Here is a 15,910-nt window from a genome sequence, read left to right as displayed (position 1 = left end):
ATCAAACCATGCTATTATCTGACAACAGCACCCCATCAAACAAATACATGACAATCATATTTCAACCCGCCAGGCGCGACACAAAACTCAGAAATAACAATATAATTCATGCTTTATCTTTGAAGATCTTCTTCTGTTGGCACTCCAATATGTCCCATAAACATCATAAATGGTCCTTTTGTCCAAATAATTCCGTCGTTATATCCCCAAAATGTAAATTTATTTGGCGCGTTTAATTCAGAAAAACACCGGTTCCAAATAGCCCATCATGACTACAAATGATCTAATAAATTACCTGTAATCTTGGTCCAAACATTTCAAACAACTTTCCTAATCCAACTTTAGGAATTTTAAAATGTAAATAATCGATAACATTTAAGAGAGGATAAATTGTGCTCAATAGCGGATAAAATGAAAGTGGAGCGAGCGCAAGGTCACGCGCCCCAAACCGAAGAGTCCACTTGGCTATTCTCCCAGAAAGGCACTTCTTCATTACTCAAAGGAAAAACATCAACCAATTTCTAAAGACTGCTGACATCTAGTGGATGCCATAGGAACTGCAAGCATATTTCTATTAAAACTGGCTTGCCATAGAAATCTAATGGAAAACAGATTGACCTCAAAAAAATATCTCCCTGGATGGATTGTGCTCAGGGTTTCGCCTGCCAAATCAGTCCTGTTATATTCACAGACATTATTCAAACAGTCTTAGAAACTACAGTGTTTTCTATCCAAATCTACTAATAATATGCATATCCTAGCTTCTTGGCATGAGTAGCAGGCAGGTTACTTTGGGCACGCTTTTCATCCGGACGTGAAAATACTGCCCCCTATCCCAGAGAGGATAAGGATTATTGGTGGCATATCTGATGGTCGAGTGGTAAAGAACATCTAGCCGCTCGAGAGCACCCTTACCTGCCAATCTATAAATTACGTGTCCGTAATCTAGCATGGGTAGGATGGTCATTTGAATCAGGGTCAATTTGCCAGCTGGGGTGAAAGAGGAGCGATTATGATAGAGGAAACCAAGTCTAGATGTAACTTTAGCCTGCAGCTTTAATATGTGTTGAGGCAAGGACAGTGCACCGTCTAGCCATACTCCCAAGTACTTGTATGGGATGACTACCTCAAGCTTTAAACCCTCAGAGGTAGTAATAACACCTGTGGGAAGAGGGGCATTCTTCTTACCAAACCACATGACCTTTGTTTTAAGGGTAGAAGGGTAGAAAAAGCTTGTTGGACACGAAGAAAGCTTTGTTGTAGAGCATTTAACACAAAATCCAGGGAGGGAACAGCTGAGTATAAAACTGTATCATCTGCATATAAATGGATGAGAGCGCTTCCTACTGCCTTAGCTATGTTGTCGATGTAAATTGAGAAAAGCGTGGGTCCTAGGAACAAGCCTTGGGGTACTCCCTTGTTGACAAGCAGTGGCTGAGGCAGAAGATTTTCTGACTTTATACAATTCACTCTTTGAGTGAGGTATTTAGAAAACCAGCAAAGCTTTGTTGATTGACTGTATTTCTGCCCAATGACCACTGATCTTCTTGAAATCTAGCTGGGTAGATAGCCAATGAGCTGAGGGAAACGGCAGTATGTGATAGTTATGGGTTGGACCACCATCCCTTGTTTGTAAACGCACGCATAACGAACTTCATTCTCGCCTTGACCATCAGAGTAGTTGCAGTCACGCTTGTTATGCACAGCAGTGTTTTGGAAAGTGTTTTTTCAACGATTTCATTGAAGACATCATGGCGAATAAATCAGGAAAAGCGAAGTCCAAGTGTATGTATACAGATTTGCACCAGATTATTACACTGTGTGGCTATTCTAGTACACGTGAAAGATGATGCTACAACAATAAAAAACAGAAAAGGTATGCTCTTTCTTTCTCTTTTCTTCCTACATCTCCTACATTCAATTAACATTTCCACAAACTTCAGAATGTTTCCATTCAAATGATACCAAGAATATGCATATCCTTGTTTCTGGGGCTGAGCTACAAGCAGTTAGATTAGGGTATGTCTTCAGGCGGAAATTGAGAACAAGGGATAAAGCAATAACAAGTTAAAGTAACTAACTTTGGACTTCTGGATAGCCAGAGTGCACGTATTTCTCATTTGCCTGAAAGAGAGCTAGTCAGCATGAGTATGCGTGTTTCAATCCTTTTGCCAAATGCAATTTTTGAGGTGGAGTAATCATATTGTGCAGCAAATTTCATCAGGTAACATGAATACAAAGCCAGCGAGAGGTGGTTAGAATAGGATGGGAGGCCAAAAGTCAGTGTAACCAATAGAGAGTCAGAGTCCCAAGTGTGGAAACAAACACGGTTGGGTAAAGACAGTTTGAAGTCAACAAAGTATGCAGGAGACATGAGGCAAACAGCAAAATAGCAAAATGCACAATCATTAAAAAATATATATCTAACAACTTGGGGCTAGACATTGTAAGTTCCGAGTCACTCGCCCCAGTGCGTGTGTGCTGGAGGCGAACGAAAGCTCGGGGGAGAGGGGTGAGTGTGGTGGGGGTACCTGTGCCAGACATGGGGAGACAGGCCAGGGCAGATGGTGAACAGATCGCCAGGTGGAATCCAGGTTGGAGCAGGCAACGGGAGTAAGTGTCACACCAACTTGGGAGAAGCTTTTATTTCTGGATGAAGATTTATTGTAGAAAATGCCAGTGAATGGTCTTTGAAAAGTAGGAGGGGGCTTCAGAGGACACTTCAAAGACTCCTGCCACTTGTTAGGCCCAAAGGCCTTGATACGTTTTACTTCACACCTTAGTGCTAATTTAATTTCTATCTGGTCTGTCCTTGCAAGCCTTAACTCACCATTCAGTCCCCATAAAGTAAAATATATCGTTGTAATGTACCTTATTCTAAAAAAAAAAACATGTTTAATTTTCTTCTTCACTTTCAAAATAGCATCAGACCAAACACTACTCACTCAGTTCCATGGATGGATGGTGTCCTCAGGTCTCTGCTGTTTGTTTGCTAGAGCCCCCTCTGTATAGCTTGGAAAAAGGAAACCTTGGAAGCAGTAATCTCTCCGGTTACTTTTGGTCAAAAGTAGGTTGTTGGTTTGGAGTTTTTAATTAACAGTTTTGCTGTGGAGGGCAGCATCCTGCATATGTACCTGCCGAAAACCCCAAGTTTATCTAACTCCAAATCTATCAATTTGTTATTAACATGTTGTAAAATGTGAGAGCTCACCTGCAGCTGTGTCTCTCTCTGATGGGGGCATTTACCCTCAAATTTGAGTTGTTATATGATTTATTTGTTAAAGCTATAGAATATTTTGTCTATTTTATAAACACATTTAGGGCCATTTATATGTGCGAAGTTTAGATCACATTACTTAAGGTGATACAGAAACCTGACTTCCTCTTTGGAACTAGAGGGTTATTCAGAACCACATCATGGCGACTGATAGTTGCAAATATGAATGCTCTGGAAAACATTGACATTTACAACAGGTATTTGCCTGGATTAAAACAATATGGACCTGCAAAATATCATTCAAGAACATTGAATATGTGACTGTCCATTTTATAAACCTGCTTTCTTCTCAGTTTGGCATACTTTTTCACAGTACAGGTTTCCCATTTGTCTTCCACTAGGCTGCTTGCTGTTAAAGCGAGTATTAATTTGCTCTAAAGAGGGTAGTCTAATTAAAAACAATTTCATTTGGATTCCGATGGCTTGCTTGAAGGTGATGGGATGAGTGACACCCATACAGATTGTGTGTGGGATTTGTTGTGGTTGTGTTGGGTAGGTCCATGGCACTCAGGTGGTGACATTGAGTGGAAATTGTTTGCTTCCAGAAATCCCCAGGCTAAGCATTCAGATCATTCCCCTTTCTAATTAACAGTAAACAGCTCACCTTCTGTTAATGTTTCTGCTTCACTCTTTCTCTCAGGAGTAGTAGAGCATGTTTCAGGCTGTGGAGATAGAGCAAGGGCTGAATACTAACTTCTGGAACTCAGTTTTCTTGTGTAAATCTCCTGTTGGCATCAACAGATAATGTATGCAAAGATTTGATTGTTTATCTCAAGTTACGATTTTAGTTGAGGCTGGTTTTGTGGCTGGTGTTGTGGCTCTCAACACCCCTCATTATCACATCTATCACTTAGACTACGACTACTGATTACATACACTATTGCTACTTGTTTATAGTTTACTTTAGTTAATACATTTGTTATTCGTTAATCTCCATGTTGTCTCCATTTTCGTTACGAGCCGGTTCGTGACCAGTGGGGGCTTGTCCGGGATTATAAGGTTGGTTCCTAGACACTTTTGGGTATAGTATTATTATGTGTTAATGCTATTTCGGATGCGCATTGTTTGCTATGCACTGCATAGTCTATTAAGTGCCTTAGAGACATATCAGTGTTTTTGGTTGTCTAGGGATGTCATCAAATAGGTGTGTTGCATGGATAAGTATGCCAGTAGGCCCAATTCTAGTGTTGTGCTAACTGGTATGAGTAATTTGTTTGGGAGAAAATATGGATTTAGTGTTTTAAAACTCTGTACAGTAGGTGCTTTGTTTGCATATTTTGTGACATTTTTTTTTAGTTGCGATGTTTGGTAGGCCCAGTGTTGGTTGCCTTTGGTAGACTTGCCACTGCGGTGGATAGTTGGTTGTGTGCTGTGTTAGAGAGTAACATTGGTTAGTTTCCAGGTCCCTGCCCAGGCTGGAAACTCTTGCTCTACTTGCTGTTGGGACATCGGCCCGATGAGGTTAGTACAGTCAGTTGTGCACCTCAGTGGGAGATTTGGGGTAGGGTAGTGCTATTTGCTACCTTGTGTTATGGACTTTCTTTTCCCCTGTTAGTCTTAGTGACATGTTTCACTTTGGAATACATTGGGCATGGTTATTTTGTTTGTTGTTTATGTGTGGTGTCTGTGGGCTGAGCAGTTGTCTCGGGCACATCTGTGACTTTGGGGGAATCCGCCAGCGTGCTGTTTTATTCCCATGCCAGCGGGTTACAGTGTTATGCACGTGAGTGAGGACCCAAAAGCGGTTTAACAAAAACAGAGTCCTTTAATGTCAAAACACAGGTAAGACATAGATCCTCTTCAAATGTATATAATGGCAAAATAAACAACCCGCAGAGAGGGCGACAAATAAATCATAAAGTCCTTCTGATATTCACAGAAGAGTTCCCCTTCTAGCAGCAGAGGAGAATAGCTGGGTTAGAGTCCCCTTCTTAGCAGCAGAGGAGAATAGCTGGGTTAGCGGCGACAGACTGCTGGTCTCTCTGGGTAGGCGCGGGTCGTAGAGGACAGAGGTACCTGATCACACGTAGCATCAGATGAACAGGCAGATTCCGACAGGACAGGACAAGGGTGAAGCAAACGAGACGATAGTTTGGTTCTGGCATGAGAAACTCAAACGAGAATCTGACAAAGACAGAAGCAGGAACAGAGAGAGAAATAGAGACCTAATCAGAGGGAAAACGGGAACAGGTGGGAAAAGGGTGAACGAGGTAGTTAGAGAAGATGAGGAGCAGCTGGGGGAAGGAGAGGAAGAGAAGGTAACCTAATACGACCAGCAGAGGGAGACGGAGTGAAGAGAAAGAACAGGAACAAGACATAATATGACAATACATGACAGTACCCCCCCACTCACCGAGCGCCTCCTGGCGCACTCGAGGAGGAAACCTGGCGGCAACGGAGGAAATCATCGATCAGCGAACGGTCCAGCACGTCCCGAGAGGGAACCCAACTCCTTTCCTCAGGACCGTACCCCTCCCAATCCACTAGGTACTGATGACCACGGCCCCGAGGACGCATGTCCAAAATCTTACGGACCCTGTAGATAGGTGCGCCCTCAACAAGGATGGGGGGGGGGGGAGACGAGCTGGGGCGCGAAGAACGGGCTTAACACAGGAGACATGGAAGACCGGGTGGACGCGACGAAGATATCGCGGAAGAAGAAGTTGCACTGCGACAGGATTAATGATCTGAGAAATACGGAACGAACCAATGAACCGCGGGGTCAACTTGCGAGAAGCTGTCTTAAGGGGAAGGTTCTGAGTGGAGAGCCAAACTCTCTGACCGCGTCAATATCTAGGACTCTTAGTTCTACGCTTATTAGCGGCTCTCACAGTCTGCGCCCTATAACGGCAAAGTGCAGACCTGACCCTCTTCCAGGTGCGCTCGCAACGTTGGACAAAAGCCTGAGCGGAGGGGACGCTGGACTCGGCGAACTGAGACGAGAACAGCGGAGGCTGGTACCCGAGGCTACTCTGAAAAGGAGATAGCCCGGTCGCAGACGAAGGAAGCGAGTTGTGGGCGTATTCTGCCCAGGGGAGCTGTTCTGACCAAGACGCAGGGTTACGAAAAGAAAGACTGCGTAAGATGCGACCAATAGTCTGATTGGCCCGTTCTGCTTGACCGTTAGACTGGGGGTGAAAGCCGGAAGAGAGACTGACGGAAGCCCCAATCAAACGGCAAAACTCCCTCCAAAATTGAGACGTGAATTGCGGACCCCTGTCCGAAACGACGTCTGACGGAAGGCCATGAATTCTGAAAACATTCTCGATGATGATTTGTGCCGTCTCTTTAGCAGAAGGGAGCTTAGCGAGGGGAATAAAATGAGCCGCCTTAGAGAACCTATCGACAACCGTAAGAATAACAGTCTTCCCCGCTGACGAAGGCAATCCGGTGATAAAATCTAAGGCGATGTGAGACCACGGTCGAGAGGGAATGGGAAGCGGTCTGAGACGGCCGGCAGGAGGGGAGTTACCGGACTTAGTCTGCGCGCAGACCGAACAAGCAGCCACGAAACGACGCGTGTCATGCTCCCGAGTGGGCCACCAAAAACGCTGGCGAATGGAAGCAAGCGTACCCCGAACGCCGGGGTGGCCGGCTAACTTGGCAGAGTGAGCCCACTGAAGAACGGCCAGACGAGTAGGAACGGGAACGAAAAGAAGGTTCCTAGGACAAGCGCGCCGCGACGGAGTGTGAGTGAGTGCTTGCTTTACCTGCCTCTCAATTCCCCAGACAGTCAACCCGACAACACGCCCCTCAGGGAGAATCCCCTCGGGGTCAGTGGAGGCTACTGAAGAACTGAAGAGACGAGATAAAGCATCAGGCTTGGTGTTCTTAGAGCCCGGACGATAAGAAATTACGAACTCGAAACGAGCGAAAAACAGCGCCCAACGAGCCTGACGCGCATTAAGTCGTTTGGCAGAACGGATGTACTCAAGGTTCCTATGGTCAGTCCAAACGACAAAAGGAACGGTCGCCCCCTCCAACCACTGTCGCCATTCTCCTAGGGCTAAGCGGATGGCGAGCAGTTCGCGGTTACCCACATCATAGTTACGTTCCGACGGCGACAGGCGATGAGAAAAATACGCGCAAGGGTGGACCTTGTCGTCAGAGAGGGAGCGCTGAGAAAGAATGGCTCCCACGCCCACCTCTGACGCGTCAACCTCGACAACGAACTGTCTAGAGACGTCAGGTGTAACAAGGATAGGTGCGGATGTAAAACGATTCTTGAGGAGATCAAAAGCTCCCTGGGCGGAAACGGACCACTTAAAGCACGTCTTGACAGAAGTAAGGGCTGTGAGAGGAGCTGCCACCTGACCGAAATTACGGATGAAACGACGATAGAAATTCGCGAAGCCGAGAAAGCGCTGCAGCTCGACGCGTGACTTAGGGACGGGCCAATCAATGACAGCTTGGACCTTAGCGGGATCCATCTTAATGCCTTCAGCGGAAATAACAGAACCGAGAAATGTGACGGAGGAGGCATGAAAAGTGCACTTCTCAGCCTTCACAAAAAGACAATTCTCTAAAAGGCGCTGGAGGACACGTCGAACGTGCTGAACATGAATCTGGAGTGACGGTGAAAAAAATCAGGATATCGTCAAGGTAAACGAAAACAAAGATGTTCAGCATGTCTCTCAGGACGTCATTGACTAATGCCTGAAAGACAGCTGGAGCGTTAGCGAGGCCGAAAGGAAGAACCCGGTATTCAAAGTGCCCTAACGGAGTGTTAAACGCCGTCTTCCACTCGTCCCGCTCCCTGATGCGCACGAGATGGTAAGCGTTACGAAGGTCCAACTTAGTGAAAAACCTGGCTCCCTGCAGGATCTCGAAGGCTGAAGACATAAGAGGGAGCGGATAACGATTCTTCACTGTTATGTCATTCAGACCTCGATAATCTATGCAGGGGCGCAGGGACCCGTCCTTCTTCTTAACAAAAAAAAACCCCGCTCCGGCGGGAGAGGAGGAGGGGACTATGGTACCGGCGTCAAGAGCTACAGACAAATAATCTTAGAGAGCCTTACGTTCGGGAGCCGACAGAGAGTATAGTCTACCCCGGGGGGGAGTGGTTCCCGGAAGGAGATCAATACTACAATCATACGACCGGTGTGGAGGAAGAGAGGTGGCCCTGGACCGACTGAACACCGTGCGCAGATCGTGATACTCCTCCGGCACCCCTGTCAAATCACCAGGCTCCTCCTGTGAAGAAGAGACAGAGGAAACAGGAGGGATAGCAGACATTAAACATTTCACATGACAAGAGACGTTCCAGGAGAGGATAGAATTACTAGACCAATTAATAGAAGGATTATGACAAACTAGCCAGGGATGGCCCAAAACAACAGGTGTAAAAGGTGAACGAAAAATTAAAAAAGAAAGGGTTTCGCTATGATTACCAGAGACAGTAAGGGGTTAAAGGTAGCGTCTCACGCTGAATCCTGGGGAGAGAACTACCATCCAAAGCGAACAAGGCCGTGGGCTCCCTTAACTGTCTGAGAGGAATGTCATGTTCCCGAGCCCAGGTCTCGTCCATAAAACAGCCCTCCTCCCCAGAGTCTATCAAGGCACTGCAGGAAGCTGACGAACCGGTCCAGCGTAGATGGACCGACAAGGTAGTGCAGGATCTTGAAGGAGAGACCAGAGTAGTAGCGCTCACCAGTAGCCCTCCGCTTACTGATGAGCTCTGGCTTTTACTGGACATGAAGTGACAAAATGACCAGCGGAACCGCAATAGAGACAGAGGCGGTTGGTGATTCTCCGTTCCCTCTCCTTAGTCGAGATGCGGATACCCCCCAGCTGCATAGGCTCAGCACCCGAGCCGGCGGAGGAAGATGGTAGTGATGCGGAGAGGGGGGCAACGGAGAACGCGAGCTCCTTTCCACGAGCTCGGTGACGAAGATCAACCCGTCGCTCTATGCGAATAGCGAGTTCAATCAAGGAATCCACGCTGGAAGGAACCTCCCGGGAGAGAATCTCATCCTTTACCTCCGCGCGGAGACCCTCCAGAAAACGAGCGAGCAAAGCCGGCTCGTTCCAGTCACTGGAGGCAGCAAGAGTGCGAAACTCAATAGAGTAATCTGTAATGGATCGATTACCTTGACATAGGGAAGACAGGACCCTGGAAGCTTCCTCCCCAAAAACAGAATGATCAAAAACCCGTATCATCTCCTCCTTAAAGTCCTGATACTGGTTAGTACACTCAGCCCTCGCCTCCCAGATTGCCGTGCCCCACTCACGAGCCCGTCCAGTAAGGAGAGATATGACGTAGGTGATACGAGCTGTGCTCCTGGAGTAAGTGTTGGGCTGGAGAGAAAACACAATATCACACTGGGTGAGGAACGAGCGGCATTCAGTGGGCTCCCCAGAGTAACACGGCGGGTTATTGATTCTGGGCTCCGGAGATTCGAAAGCCCTGGAAGTGGCCGGTGGATCGAGGCGGAGATGGTGAATCTGTTCTGTGAGGTTGGAGACTTGGGCGGCCAGGGTCTCAACGGCATGTCGAGCAGCAGACAATTCCTGCTCGTGTCTGCCTAGCATCGCTCCCTGGATCTCGACGGCTGAGTGGAGAGGATCCGAAGTCGCTGGGTCCATTCTTGGTCAGATTCTTCTGTTATGCACGTGAGTGAGGACCCAAAAGCGGTTTAACAAAAACAGAGTCCTTTAATGTCAAAACACAGGTAAGACATAGATCCTCTTCAAATGTATATAATGGCAAAATAAACAACCCGCAGAGAGGGTGACAAATAAATCATAAAGTCCTTCTGATATTCACAGAAGAGTTCCCCTTCTAGCAGCAGAGGAGAATAGCTGGGTTAGAGTCCCCTTCTTAGCAGCAGAGGAGAATAGCTGGGTTAGCGGCGACAGACTGCTGGTCTCTCTGGGTAGGCGCGGGTCGTAGAGGACAGAGGTACCTGATCACACGTAGCATCAGATGAACAGGCAGATTCCGACAGGACAAGGGTGAAGCAAACGAGACGATAGTTTGGTTCTGGCATGAGAAACTCAAACGAGAATCTGACAAAGACAGAAGCAGGAACAGAGAGAGAAATAGAGACCTAATCAGAGGGAAAAAGGGAACAGGTGGGAAAAGGGTGAACGAGGTAGTTAGAGAAGATGAGGAGCAGCTGGGGGAAGGAGAGGAAGAGAAGGTAACCTAATACGACCAGCAGAGGGAGACGGAGTGAAGAGAAAGAACAGGAACAAGACATAATATGACAATACATGACATACAGTGTGTAATTTCCCACTGCAAACCCACACGAAGACTAGGGTTGAGTTATGGTAGCATTTGGGCAAGCTCCTTATATATCTCATCTCTCTCCTGTGGTGCCCAGTGTGATTGGAGCTTCTCTTGTTGTGGTCCGATTTGGTGTGCTCAGCAGAGGGGAAGAGCGAGATTATTTTTAGTAGTTACTTGTGACTATGGCGTCTAATATAGACAAGTTAATTCCATCAGAGGAACTATTAGAATTATGTACTAAAGAACAGCTGTTGAAGATCGCTGATCACTACCAGGTTGAAATTAGTGGTAAAAGTCTTAAATTCTGTTAGATTGATATTGAAGGCCAATCTGATGGAGAATGGTATACTAGAAGTTACCACTGGGGCAGGCATTACCGAGGACTCGCCACCTCCCCAGCCATGTCCCTGTTTTGTTACAATGGCTACTCAGTCTGTTAGTCCTAGAAGTCTGTCTTTAAAAAAACAGAAATAACTGCTTCTATTACAACTGGAGAATGATTGTGTTAAGCTAGAGCATGATCGTGTAAAGTATGAAATGGAATTGGAATTTAAACAGGATTTGGAGCGTGCTAAAATCAAGCTGCAACAAGAGTGACTACAGTTGGTTAGGGAAGGAAAGCTCTAGGGTGAGTTTGTTCTGGGAAGGTGAGACAGATTTACCTAGTGGTTGCTCCTCCTTCGGTCGTGCCCCGGACACATGTGACATTGTGGGAAACTTACAGCTGTTGCCAAAATTTAATGAGAAGGACCCTGAGATGTTCAAGTCAAAGTTTTGTCAAGTGCGCCGAATACAACCGGTGTAGAACGTACAGTGAAATGCTTACTTACAGGCTCTAACCAATTGTGCAAAAAAGGTATTAGGTGAACAATAGGTAAGCAAAAAAATTAAGTAAAAAGACAGGCTATATACAGTAACGAGGCTATAAAAGTAGCGAGGCTACATACAGACACCGGTTAGTCAGGCTGATTGAGGTAGTATGTACATGTAGATATGCTTAAAGTGACTATGCATATATGATGAACAGAGAGTAGCAGTAGCGTAAAAGAGGGCTTGGCAGGTGGTGCGACACAATGCTGATAGCCCGGTTAGCCAATGTGCGGGAGCACTGGTTGGTCGGCCCCAATTGAGGTAGTATGTACATGAATGTATAGTTAAAGTGACTATGCATATATGATAAACAGAGAGTAGCAGCAGCGTAAAAGAGGGGTTGAGGGGCAAAAAATGCAAATAGTATGGGTAGCCATTTGATTACCTGTTCAGGAGTCTTATGATGTAAAGAAAGACATCAGCATCATTTCCGGTCACAATTTGCAGACTTGTTTACTGTGCGCTTTGTTGCTAACCTTCCTTTGTACCTGACAACTTTAAGGTTTTAACTTACAGTTTATATTTTTAGTTTTTCCCTCGCTCAACTTTTTTTCATTAAACTTTTTTCACTCCGGACGCTTTATCTGGACATGGTTCGTCAGGACCTCCAACATCCAAAGCTGAGTGGTAACATGAACATGATGCCTTCTAATTGCAGTCGCTGTATTCATAATCTACAGGAGAACTATTGACTTACGGTGATGATAGCTGTGCTGGAAGCCCAGCTTCACACACAATCGTTAGGCAAGGGTAATTTCAGTGTAGGAAAGGATGAAACAGCGTCTGTACCACCAGTAAGTACAGATATTAGTATAAATCCCCTCGCACAGTCCCCACAGCCGGACAACTTTCTCATGGCTTCTGGAGGGAAATGCTGTAGGAATGCTCAACCGGTGTTGCTCATTCAGCCGACAGAAACGTTCAACTGGTTATCCCCATAAAGCAGCGAGTTGGAGTCAGAGGCCGAGCCTTCTCTGGTCTATACTCCTCCCGTTACAGGGTCTGAGACGCCAAAACCTCCCTCCTTTAGTTCTGACAAATTCAAAACCCTAGTTATTGGCGACTCCATTACCCGTAGTATTAAACTTAAAACGAATCATCACTGTTTACCAGGGGACAGGGCTACTGACGTTAATGCTAATCTGAAGATGGTGCTGGCTAAAGCTAAAACTGGTGAGTGTAGAGATTATAGGGATATTGTTATCCACGTCGGCACCAATGATGTTAGGATGAAACAGTCAGAGGTCACCAAGTGCAACGTAGCTTCAGAGGGTAAATCAGCTAGAAAGATGTGTCGGCATCGAGTAATTGTCTCTGGCCCCCTCCCAGTTAGGGGGAGTGATGAGCTCTACAGCAGAGTCTCACAACTCAGTCGCTGGTTGAAAACTGTTTTCTGCCCCTCCCAAAAGATAGAATTTGTAGATAATTGGCCCTCTTTCTGGGACTCACCTACAAACAGAACCAAGCCTGGCCTGTTGTGGAGTGACGGACTCCATCTTAGCTGGAGGGGTGCTTCTCATCTTATCTAAGATCATAGACAGGGCTCTAATTCCCCTAGCTCCACAATGAGATAGGGTGCAGGCCAGGCAGCAGGCTGTTAGCCAGCCTGCCAGCTTAGTGGAGTCTGCCACTAGCACAGTCAGTGTAGTCAGCTCAGCTATCCCCATTGAGACCGTGTCTGTGCCTTGACCTAGGTTGGGCAAAACTAAACATGGTGGTGTTCGCCTTAGCAATCTCACTGGAATAAAGACCTCCTCCATTCCTGCCATTATTGAAAGAGATTATGATACCTCACATCTCAAAATAGGGCTACTTAATGTTAGATCCCTCACTTTCAAGGCAGTTAAAGTCAATGAACTAATCACTGATCATAATCTTGATGTGATTGGCCTGACGGAAACATGGCTTAAGCCTGATGAATTGAATGCGTTAAATGAGGCCTCACCTCCTGGTTACACTAGTGACCATATCCCCTGCGCATCCCGCAAAGGTGGTGTTGCTAACGTTTATGATAGCAAATTTCAATTTACAAACCCCCCCAACATTTGCGTCTTTTGAGCTATTCATGAAATGTTTGCAGCCAACTCAATCACGTAATATAGCTACTGTTTATAGGCCTCTTGGGCCATATACAGCATTCCTCACTGTTCCCTGAATTCCTATCGGACCTTGTAGTCATGGCAGATAATATTCTACTTTTTGGTGACTTCAATATTCACATGGAAAAGTCCACAGACCCACTGCAAAAGGCTTTGGAAGCCATCATCGACTCAGTGGGTTTTGTCCATGTCTCCGGACCTACTCACTGCCACACACATACTCTGGACCTAATTTTGTCCCGTGGATTAAATGTTGTGGATCTAAATGTTTTTCCTCATAATCCTGGACTATCGGACGCCAACCAAGGATCATCAAAAGTCGTGCTATAAATTCTCGGACAACCCAAAGATTCCTAGATGCCCTTGTCATAGTACAAAAATCAGTTAAGCACCTAACTGAGGAACTCAATTCAACCTTGCGCATAAGAAACCAGCTCCCTGGTATACAGAAAATAACCGAACGGAAATGACGCCACACCAAACTGGAAGTCTTCCGACTAGCTTGGAAAGACAGTACCTTGCAGTATTGAAGAGCCCTCACTGCTGCTCGATCATCCTATTTTTCCAACTTAATTGAGGAAAATATGAACAATCCAAAATGTATTTTTGATACTGTTGCAAAGCTAACTAAAAAGCAGCATTCCCCAAGAGAGGATGGCTTTCAATTTAGCAGTGACAAATTCATGAACTTCTTTGAGGAAAAGATGATAGTTGAGTTGTCCTGAGTCTGCACAACTCTGCCAGGGCCTAGGATCAAGGGAGACACTCAAGTGTTTTAGTACTATATCTCTTAACACAATGATGAAAATAATCATGGCCTCTAAACCTTCAAGCTGCTTGCTGGACCCTATTCCAAACTACTGAAAGAGCTGCTTCCTGTGCTTGGCCCCCTTATGTTGAACATAATAAACAACTCTCTATCCACCGGATGTGTACCAAACTCACCAAAAGTGGCAGTGATAAAGCCTCTCTTGAAAAAGCCAAACCTTGACCCAGGAAATATAAAAAACGATTGGCCTATATCGTATCTCCCATTCCTCTCAAATATTTTAGAAAAATCTGTTGCGCAGTAACTCACTGCCTTCCAGAAGACAAACAATGTATACGAAACGCTTCAGTCTGGTTTTAGACCACATCATAGCACTGAGACTGCACTTGTGAAGGTGGTAAATTACCTTTTAATGGCATCAGACTGAGGCTCTGCATCTGTCCGGAGGATCTGTGTGGAGGATCAGTGTGGCAGATGAGTTGCTACCTACCCTCACCACCTGGGGGCGGCCTGTCAGGAAGTCCAAGATCCAGTTGCAGAGGGAGGTGTTTAGTCCCAGGATCCTTAGCTTAGTGATGAGCTTTGAGGGTACCATGGTGTTGAACACTGAGCTGTAGTCAATGAAAAGCATTCTCACATAAGTGTTCCTTTTGTCCAGGTGGGAAAGGGCAGTGTGGATTGCAATAGAGATTGCATCATCTGTGGATCTGTTTGGGTGGTATGCAAATTGGAGTGGGTCTAGGGTTTATGGGATAATGGTGTTGATGTGAGCCATTACCAACCTTTCAAAGCACTTCATGGCTACGGACGTGAGTGCTACCGGTCTGTAGTCATTTAGGCAGGTTGCCTTTGTGTTTTTGGGCACAGGGACTATGGTGGTCTGCTTGATTGTTGGTATTACAGACTCAATCAGGGACATGTTGAAAATGTCAGTAAAGACACCTGCCAGTTGGTCAGCACATGCCCAGAGCACACGTCCTGGTAATCCGTCTGGCCCCACAGCCTTGTGTATGTTGACCTGTTTAAAGGTCTTACTCACGTCAGCTACGGAGATCGTGATCACACAGTTGTCCGGAACAGCTGATGCTCTCATGTGTTCTTGCCTCAAAGCGAGCATAGAAGTGATTTAGCTCGTCTGGTAGGCTCGTGTCACTGGGCAGCTCGCAGCTGTGCTTCCTTTTGTAGTCTGTAATAGTTTGCAAGCCCTGCCACATAAGACGAGCGTAGGAGCCGGAGTAGTATGATTCAATCTTAGCCCTGTATTGACGCTTTACCTGTTTGATGGTACGTCGCAGGGCATAGCAGGATTTCTTGTAAGGTTCCGGGTTAGACTCCCGCACCTTGAAAGCGGCAGATCTACCCTTTAGTTTAGTGTGAATGTTGCCTGTAATCCATGGTTTCTGGTTGGGGTATGTACGTATGGTCACTGTGGGGACGATGTCATCATTATTGATGAAGCCAATGACAGATGTGGTGTACTCCTCAATGCCATTGGAGGAATCCCGGAACATATTCCAGTCTGTGATTGCAAAACAGTCCTGTAGCTTAGCATCTGCTTCATCTGACCACTTTTTCATTTATCTAGTCACTGGTGCTTCCTGCTTTAATATTTTATTGTAAACAGGAATTAGGAGGATATAATTATGGTCAGATTTGTC

This window comes from Oncorhynchus clarkii, chromosome 4 (assembly GCF_045791955.1).
Source record: "Oncorhynchus clarkii lewisi isolate Uvic-CL-2024 chromosome 4, UVic_Ocla_1.0, whole genome shotgun sequence".
NCBI classification, from domain to species: domain Eukaryota; kingdom Metazoa; phylum Chordata; class Actinopteri; order Salmoniformes; family Salmonidae; genus Oncorhynchus; species Oncorhynchus clarkii.
Note: the sequence above shows the minus strand (reverse complement) of the source record.